Source organism: Danaus plexippus, chromosome 30 (assembly GCF_018135715.1).
Source record: "Danaus plexippus chromosome 30, MEX_DaPlex, whole genome shotgun sequence".
NCBI lineage: Eukaryota > Metazoa > Arthropoda > Insecta > Lepidoptera > Nymphalidae > Danaus > Danaus plexippus.
In genome coordinates, this window is record NC_083557.1 from 3427501 (window position 1) to 3437500 (window position 10000).

Below are 10000 nucleotides of genomic sequence, written 5' to 3' on the forward strand. Positions count from 1 at the left end.
CGATATACGACATCCATATAAAAATTATAAATACCAATGGCATCGTTATAGATGTGAAATAATAATTTCATATCATACACTTGAAAAATTTCTAAGTCCAGTCATTACACGAACCGGGAGGGTGTTACACAAAATCTTTAATAATTTCCGTATTTCGAAGAAATCGATCACACCAACAGCATATCATCCACGTATACAATCAATATGAAACTTATTCGTAAGCGGAACTTTCATTTCGAACAAATATTTTTCATATCATATGTGAAGTCGATCGAAAAACGACTAAGTCCCAGACGCTCCGGCGACACGATACGAACCAAACATAATATTATAATATCATCATTCAGACGACCCTATCGACTATATCATATTTATATTGACGATATACGACATCCATATAAAATTATAAATACCAATGGCATCGTTATAGATGTGAAATAATATTTTATATCATACACTTGGAAAATTTCTAAGTCCAGTCATTACACGAACCGGGAGGGTGTTACACAAAAATCTTTAATAATTTCCGTATTTCGAAGAAATCGATCACACCAACAGCATATCATCCACGTATACAATCAATATGAAACTTATTCGTAAGCGGAACTTTCATTTCGAACAAATATTTTTCATATCATATGTGAAGTCGATCGAAAAACGACTAAGTCCCAGACGCTCCGGCGACACGATACGTACCAAACATAATATTATAATATCATCATTCAGACGACCTATCGACTATATCATATTTATTTGACGATATACGACATCCATATTAAATTATAAATACCAATGGCATCGTTATAGATGTGAAATAATATTTTATATCATACACTTGGAAAAATTTCTAAGTCCAGTCATTACACGAACCGGGAGGGTGTTACACAAAATCTTTAATAATTTCCGTATTTCGAAGAAATCGATCACACCAACAGCATATCATCCATGTATACAATCAATATGAAACTTATTCGTAAGCGGAACTTTCATTTCGAACAAATATTTTTCATATCATATGTGAAGTCGATCGAAAACGACTAAGTCCCAGACGCTCCGCCGACACGATACGTACCAAACATAATATTATAATATCATCATTCAGACGACCTATCGACTATATCATATTTATATTGACGATATACGACATCCATATTAAATTATAAATACCAATGGCATCGTTATAGATGTGAAATTATTTTTATATCATACACTTGGAAAAATTTCTAAGTCCAGTCATTACACGAACCGGGAGGGTGTTACACAAAAATCTTTAATAATTTCCGTATTTCGAAGAAATCGATCACACCAACAGCATATCATCCACGTATACAATCAATATGAAACTTATTCGTAAGCGGAACTTTCATTTCGAACAATATTTTTCATATCATATGTGAAGTCGATCGAAAAACGACTAAGTCCCAGACGCTCCGGCGACACGATACGTACCAAACATAATATTATAATATCATCATTCAGACGACCCTATCGACTATATCATATTTATATTGACGATATACGACATCCATATTAAAATTATAAATACCAATGGCATCGTTATAGATGTGAAATAATATTTTTATATCATACACTTGGAAAAATTTCTAAGTCCAGTCATTACACGAACCGGGAGGGTGTTACACAAAAATCTTTAATAATTTCCGTATTTCGAAGAAATCGATCACACCAACAGCATATCATCCACGTATACAATCAATATGAAACTTATTCGTAAGCGGAACTTTCATTTCGAACAAATATTTTTCATATCATATGTGAAGTCGATCGAAAACGACTAAGTCCCTAATGTTTCATACATAGCCATTATAAAATGTAAAAATTAAAAAAAACTTTTTTATTTCACATGTTCTTTATATTTTATTATTTATAGTATTTTAATTGAACATATAATGCCATTTATATATTAGAAATGTATAAAATACGAACTTTTAAAATTTTTGTAATACACGAACCGGTCCCAGATTTACCGAATGTCAATTTCTGGCCCTCGCATATATAGGAGGTGGCGGCGCGTGTGGTGGGTCCGCGTCGTCACGTTGCGTACTGTAGGTTGATAGGCGTCGAAGGGAGTTGGTTATATGAAAATATCACATCGTGCAATAGATGTTGATATAAAAATATTATCACATCGTATATTCGATGTTGATAATATATATGAAAAATGAAAAAAATCTCATCATTTCTTTGATGTTGATAAATATGTATGTGAATGATGATAATGAAAAATGAAAAATATCTCGTCATATCTTTGATGTTGATATAATAATGAAAAATGAAAGTATCTCATCATATTTTTGATGTTGATAATATAAATAAGAGACAAAAAAAAAAAAAAAATTTTTTTTTTTAATTTAAAAATTATTTCGAATGAAATAATTGTACGTACGTGTACGTACGTTTGAATGATGAAAAAGTACGCTTCGAGAAATCCTCCTAATAACCTTCTTCCTTCGACAAAAACTTCTCTGTGTTGACCGCCGACGGTCGTCGCGTAGTACTTAGCTATACATATCACGATGTGTTTCACACAACGTTTTATAATGGTTAGTATGAAGCGTGATCGTTCTAACGGGGTCGTATTGTACAAAATTTGCTTCCGTCGTGTTGCGCGTAAGTGTGACCGCCGGAGACAATCCCTTAGTAGATAATCCGCCCGAAATAGAATCTATTGGTACTAGATCTCTCTAACACCGTGCGATGATACCGATGTTTGACGTGTCGTATTTGTTAACGCATATATGACAATGTTAACCGATATTAAAGGTGTACGATCTCGTTATAAAAGTAACGATCAACAATATGAAACTTTTTGATGCGTTCAAAATGTTTTCATAATAAATATATATATATATATATAAAATATGAATTAAGAAAGAGAGGAGAGGAGGAGTATGATATAAAATGTGTGTGTATATTTCAAAGAAAATATACAAAAATGAATAAATAAATAAAAACAAAATAATAATCAGGCCACCGTTACGTGCCCTCGCTTCCTATACCACAATATAAGAGCGAACGCGTACGATGCGCTCTCGATTGAGAGTTAACTAAAATTAGCTAGCTCCCTGGTTGATCCTGCCAGTAGTTATATGCTTGTCTCAAAGATTAAGCCATGCATGTCTCAGTGCAAGCCGTATTAAGGCGATACCGCGAATGGCTCAATATATCAGTTTTGGTTCCTTAGATCTTACTCAGTTACTTGGATAACTGTGGTAATTCTAGAGCTAATACATGCAATCAGAACTCTGACCAGTGATGGGATGAGTGCTTTTATTAGATCAAAACCAATCGACGGAGGGCCTCGCGTCCGAAGTCGTTAATTTTGATGAATCTGGATAACTTTTGCCGATCGCATGGTCAAGTACCGGCGACGCATCTTTCAAATGTCTGCCTTATCAACTTTCGATGGTAGTTTCTGCGACTACCATGGTTGTCACGGGTAACGGGGAATCAGGGTTCGATTCCGGAGAGGGAGCCTGAGAAACGGCTACCACATCCAAGGAAGGCAGCAGGCGCGCAAATTACCCACTCCCGGCACGGGGAGGTAGTGACGAAAAATAACGATACGGGACTCTTACGAGGCCTCGTAATCGGAATGAGTACACTTTAAATATTTTAACGAGGAACAATTGGAGGGCAAGTCTGGTGCCAGCAGCCGCGGTAATTCCAGCTCCAATAGCGTATACTAAAATTGTTGCGGTTAAAAAGCTCGTAGTTGCATTTGTGCGCCGCGCTGTCGGTGCACCGCATCCGCGGTGATACTGACACGTCTGCGGAGCATATCGTCGGTGAGCCGGCGGTAAAACGCCGGTTCAATATCAAAATCCTATCGCGGTGCTCTTCAGTGAGTGTCGAGATGGGCCGACAATTTTACTTTGAACAAATTAGAGTGCTCAAAGCGGGCTCAAAACGCCGCTTGAATATTTCGTGCATGGAATAATAGAATATGATCTCGGTTCTATTTTGTTGGTTTTCAGAACTCCGAGGTAATGATTAATAGGGATAACTGGGGGCATTCGTATTGCGACGTTAGAGGTGAAATTCTTGGATCGTCGCAAGACGAACATCAGCGAAAGCATTTGCCAAAGGTGTTTTCATCAATCAAGAACGAAAGTTAGAGGTTCGAAGGCGATTAGATACCGCCCTAGTTCTAACCGTAAATATGTCATCTAGCGATCCGCCGACGTTATTACAATGGCTCGGCGGGCAGCTTCCGGGAAACCAAAGATTTTGGACTCCGGGGGGAGTATGGTTGCAAAGCTGAAACTTAAAGGAATTGACGGAAGGGCACCACCAGGAGTGGAGCCTGCGGCTTAATTTGACTCAACACGGGAAATCTCACCAGGCCCGGACACCGGAAGGATTGACAGATTAATAGCTCTTTCTTGATTCGGTGGGTGGTGGTGCATGGCCGTTCTTAGTTGGTGGAGCGATTTGTCTGGTTAATTCCGGTAACGAACGAGACTCTAGCCTGCTAAATAGGCGTCGTCATTTAGGTGTGAGCGATTTCGGTCGTTCAACTCACTGACGGCGTATTAAAATTCTTCTTAGAGGGACCGGCGGCTTCGAGCCGCACGAGATTGAGCAATAACAGGTCTGTGATGCCCTTAGATGTCCTGGGCCGCACGCGCGCTACACTGAAGGAATCAGCATGTTCTCCCTGGCCTAGAGGCCCGGGCAACCCGTTGAAACTCCTTCGTGCTGGGGATTGGGGTTTGCAATTATCCCCCATAAACGAGGAATTCCTAGTAAGCGCGAGTCATAAGCTCGCGTTGATTACGTCCCTGCCCTTTGTACACACCGCCCGTCGCTACTACCGATTGAATGATTTAGTGAGGTCTTCGGACCGACACGCGGTGGCTTCACGGCCGTCGGCGTTGCTGGGAAGTTGACCAAACTTGATCATTTAGAGGAAGTAAAAGTCGTAACAAGGTTTCCGTAGGGGAACCTGCGGAAGGATCATTAACGTTATATAACATCCGATATCAAAGCGATATCAGGATGATTATGATAATATTATATATCCAAGTAAAAGAGAGACACATATATAAAAATATATGATGCAAATTAAAAAAAAAAAGAGATGAAAGGGCGGCATCTCAATAGAAATTAAATATATCTCAAAATAATATATAAATGAAAGGAAAATAAATAAATATAAACAAAAAAAAAACAACTCTACACAAGCGTGTTATGATGTTTTTGAATGAATAAAATATAAAGATGTCAGGGGCGGGACATCAAAATAAAAAGAGACACACAAAAACATACACTCGATTACGCCTAGCGTGTTGTCGTTGTTGTTGTTTGTGATGTTAAAAATAAATAAATAAATAAATGAAAGAGAAGAGATATATAAGATGTGAAGGGGCCACATCTAAAAAATAAATAAATCTCCAAGGAGATCGAAATAATATTATGATGATGATGATGATGAAGGAGAGGAGGAAAAGATACGAAATTTAAAACGATTTGACGGATAAACGGATTCATTAGCGTCCCTTCCTTATCCGATACGCACATATGCACTGTATGAGCATACAATTTATATACTCTTGATGTATATATACGTATATGTTAAAACCAGATAACGTTGTAACTCGAAAGCGATATACTAGATATCATTGATTCATCCTATGTTTCTTAACTCTGGTAGATCTCATTTGACATAGACCGGTAAGAATCCGCGCCGCGAGTCTCTTGACGACTACTCAAGACCTTAATAAGTCTAGTCCGAGTTCTGTTTACTTGGTTGGATCAAGGGCGATTAGAGTGAACGTATAATCTGGGCGTTGAAGATAACATGCTGTGGTATATAGCGCTACTATCATTATCTTGTCATTTCGTTAATTCGTTAGGGACACTCTGAGTTTTTTATGCGGTCCGGTGGATTAGTTGTTTACCGTACGTTAACCACACGGGTAAATCCGGTGGGTCGGTTAGTCCACTTGGAGAGAACGTGGTGTGATACGTTTCGTTTGTCATGTCGTTCGCGTCTTTCTATATTATATATCAACATATCACATGTCAATGTGAAATATGTATGTATGTATAAGTAGATTTGATCGCGTCCGTAGGCAATATGAGGCGTATTGCAGCGTTATATAAATGGCAACACCCCCTATATGCGCACGATTGCCCTCTTTGTTTTTTTTTTTTTTTTTAAAAAAAAGAAAATTTAAATGGTGAGCGTCGCCGTACACATGATATATTTATAAAAATCACTACCCTGAACGGTGGATCACTTGGCTCGCGGGTCGATGAAGAACGCAGTTAACTGCGCGTCATAGTGTGAACTGCAGGACACATTTGAACATCGACATTTCGAACGCACATTGCGGTCCGTGGAGAAATATCCAGGACCACTCCTGTCTGAGGGCCGGCTGTATAAAATAATACACCACACTGTTCCATCACGGTATGACACCTCATAACGCACGCGAACACAGAAAGAATTACATCCATCGCGCACAGACTCGCACATATACGCCACGGAAGTGTCGTTGTGTGTTCGTAGTGTGTGTGTGTATGTGTTTGTTCAGTTCGAATTATGTGTATCGTAGTTTTGTTGTTGTCGACTGTGCGAACATATGACGGTTCCGACGACTGCTAATGATCTTTTTATTCTTTTTATTGTTCTCTTTCTGACGAGACACAAACAGCACGAGAACACGACACACGCACAAACACGACGTCGTACCGCACGCGCGTGAGCGCGAACGCCTCCCTCTCGTAGTATACACAGAAAAGACTATGATATCTTATTATGTGTCATTATACGAATCGGAGTTGTCGCACTCGTCGTAGTCGTCGTCGTCGTCGTCGTCGTTGTCGTAGTCGTCGTTGTTGCTGTTGTGACCCATCATAGTGAGAGATTTAAATTGAATTATTGATTGTTTGCAAGTTCGTTTGTCCGTTTAAATATTATATGAGAAATATATATATACACACACGTATATGAAGACTATGAAACATTTTTTTCATTGTGTGAATATATCACATCGAAGTCGCGTGAGTGTTGTTGTCTGTGTATATGGTATGTATATATTATATAATACACCAACGATACTTAGTTACGCCTCGATCAAACAAGTGACACGAGATCGCATCTAGCGTCTGAGCATATATAATATGTGAAGACGGAAACGCACGACACCCGCACAAAAAAATATGAATCTTTGTATGTGTTTGTGTGTGTGTGATACGCGCGATGTTTTGCTGCAGAGAGCGTGATCCTTGCTCCCATCGTTGATCCGTTGCTTTATGATTATGATAATTGTGAAGCGATACGGTGATGTGAGAGGGTAAGAGAAGGTATCCGATGCTCTTTCGTATGCGATTACGTCGTCGTCGTTATTATGCACTTACACATCTACGTCTCTGATTTCAAGATATTTTTTTTGTCGATGTATGAGCGTTTTATGTTTTCTGTGTCCGATCGTTGTGCGTTTCTATTGTGTCGTTAAGGTCTGTGTTATATTATATATATATCGTGGACGTGGACATCGAACGAAAACAACGCAATATCGCGCCTTCGTATATATGTGTGATATGTAATAAAACGATGAAAATCGAATTTGAGTGTTTCAAATATATAGTTATTCAATGTATGTGTTGTGTGCAAAAAAAAGTAGGCGGACACGACGTCCGAAGAGTGCATCGACGCCGTTTATGAAACCGAAACACTATCACAATCATATATTGTGTGTGTATAATTCGCGCAGACACGAGTACGTGAATCGTGCAGACTACCACACTGCGTGTGCGTGTGTGTGTATGTATAAACGTACTCGGTGTGTGTGTGTGATCATATCGCACATTATATTATATGTATGTAAGATTCGTGTTTTAGTTTTGTGGCGTCGTAGCGCTGACGGATATCGCGTCTGCCTCGTTTTTTTATCGTTGGCCTCAGATCAGGGAGGATCACCCGCCGAATTTAAGCATATTAGTAAGCGGAGGAAAAGAAACTAACTAGGATTTCCTTAGTAGCGGCGAGCGAACAGGAAACAGCCCAGCACTGAATCCCGCGGTTGTAACGATCGCGGGAGATGTGGTGTTCGGGAGGTTCCGCTTTCTCGTCGTCGCCGCTCCTGTCCAAGTTCGTCTTGAACGGGGCCGTTTTCCCGTAGAGGGTGCCAGGCCCGTAGCGACGGAGCGAGACGGCGAGAGGGACACTCCTCAGAGTCGGGTTGCTTGAGAGTGCAGCCCTAAGTGGGTGGTAAACTCCATCTAAGGCTAAATATTACCGCGAGACCGATAGCGAACAAGTACCGTGAGGGAAAGTTGAAAAGAACTTTGAAGAGAGAGTTCAAGAGTACGTGAAACCGTTCAGGGGTAAACCTGCGAAACTCGAATGAACGAACGGAGAGATTCATCGTCGCTCGGCGGCGTACGGGCGTCGCGCCTCGATGTCGTGCTTGCGTCACGCAAGTGGCGTACGGCATGACACGGGTCGCGTCCGTCGACGTTCGCCGAAGGCGTGCACTTCTCTCTTAGTAATACATCGCGACCCGTTCGATGTCGGCATAAGCGCCGTTCGGGAGTCCAATCGTCGCGTTCACGCGTGGCGGCTGGACCGTGACGGTGGCCTGCCGGCTGTCGGACGGTAGTACAAAATCGTACAATATACGAATCGCGCACGCGTCTCAAAACGCGTCCGGCCCGACGCAAGCGTGCGCCGCATACAGTCTCTGTCCTGCCCGAGTGCGGATAGGGGCGCGGTGCTGCTGTCTGTCGCCGCCGTGCTGTCTCGGACTGTGCGCGTATCCGTCTGCGATGATTCATTTTCGGGCACTCGCAGGACCCGTCTTGAAACACGGACCAAGGAGTCTAGCATGTGTGCGAGTCATTGAGTTGTTTTTATAACACAAAACTGAAAGGCGTAACGAAAGTGAAGGTGAACGCTTGCCGTTCGCTCAGGGAGGATGGAGCGTCGGTCTTGATCGATCTCTCGCACTCCCGAGGCGTCTCGTTTCCAATCCGTGAATGCAGGCGCGCTCTGAGCACAGATGCTGGGACCCGAAAGATGGTGAACTATGCCTGGTCAGGTCGAAGTCAGGGGAAACCCTGATGGAGGACCGTAGCGATTCTGACGTGCAAATCGATCGTCGGAACTGGGTATAGGGGCGAAAGACTAATCGAACCATCTAGTAGCTGGTTCCGTCCGAAGTTTCCCTCAGGATAGCTGGCGTCGATAATTAACAGTCCCATCCGGTAAAGCGAATGATTAGAGGCATTGGGGCCGAAACGACCTCAACCTATTCTCAAACTTTAAATGGGTGAGAACTCCGACTTACTCGAACGATGAAGTCGGAGATCTGATGACGGTGCCAAGTGGGCCAATTTTGGTAAGCAGAACTGGCGCTGTGGGATGAACCAAACGTAGTGTTAAGGCGCCTAAAAAACGCTCATGGGACACCATGAAAGGCGTTGGTCGCTCATGACAGCAGGACGGTGGCCATGGAAGTCGGAATCCGCTAAGGAGTGTGCAACGACTCACCTGCCGAAGCAACCAGCCCTGAAAATGGATGGCGCTGAAGCGTTTTGCCTATACACTACCGTTACCGGCACGTGCGACGTTGTACGTTTGCGTCATTAAGCCGTAACGAGTAGGACGTGCGCGGCGGAGAGCGCAGAAGGGTCTGGGCGTGAGCCCGCTTGGAGCCTCCGTCGGTGCAGATCTTGGTGGTAGTAGCAAATACTCCAGCGAGGCCCTGGAGGACTGACGTGGAGAAGGGTTTCGCGTGAACAGTAGTTGCTCGCGAGTCAGTCGATCCTAAGCTCAAGGAGAGATCTTATGTCGATGTGGCGTGTTTTTTTTTAATGTACTTTTGATAATGAACCAACAATAATCTTGAAAAAAATTATTGTTTGTAGTAGTTTTCGAAACACAAAAGAGAAATAACGCCCTTTGAGCGAAAGGGAATCCGGTTCCTATTCCGGAACCCGGCAGCGGAACCGTTTCAATAATCGTTCC

At 42.0% G+C, this 10000-nt stretch overlaps 3 non-coding genes across 3 annotated transcripts in view; all 3 read left to right on the plus strand.

Annotated features, from left to right (window-relative positions):
* The first annotated feature begins 3083 nt into the window (after positions 1-3083).
* Positions 3084-4986, plus strand: LOC133319840 (small subunit ribosomal RNA). The gene has a single exon (XR_009753328.1). It is a non-coding gene; the product is annotated as a small subunit ribosomal RNA (ribosomal RNA).
* Positions 4987-6246: 1260 nt separating this feature from the next.
* On the plus strand, positions 6247-6403 carry LOC133319835 (5.8S ribosomal RNA). The gene has a single exon (XR_009753323.1). It is a non-coding gene; the product is annotated as a 5.8S ribosomal RNA (ribosomal RNA).
* Positions 6404-7927: 1524 nt separating this feature from the next.
* LOC133319848 (large subunit ribosomal RNA) overlaps positions 7928-10000 on the plus strand; it is a 4021-nt gene continuing 1948 nt past the window's right edge. Inside the window, exon 1 of the ribosomal RNA XR_009753336.1 lies at positions 7928-10000. This exon is cut by the window's right edge and continues 1948 nt beyond it. This is a non-coding gene — a ribosomal RNA (large subunit ribosomal RNA).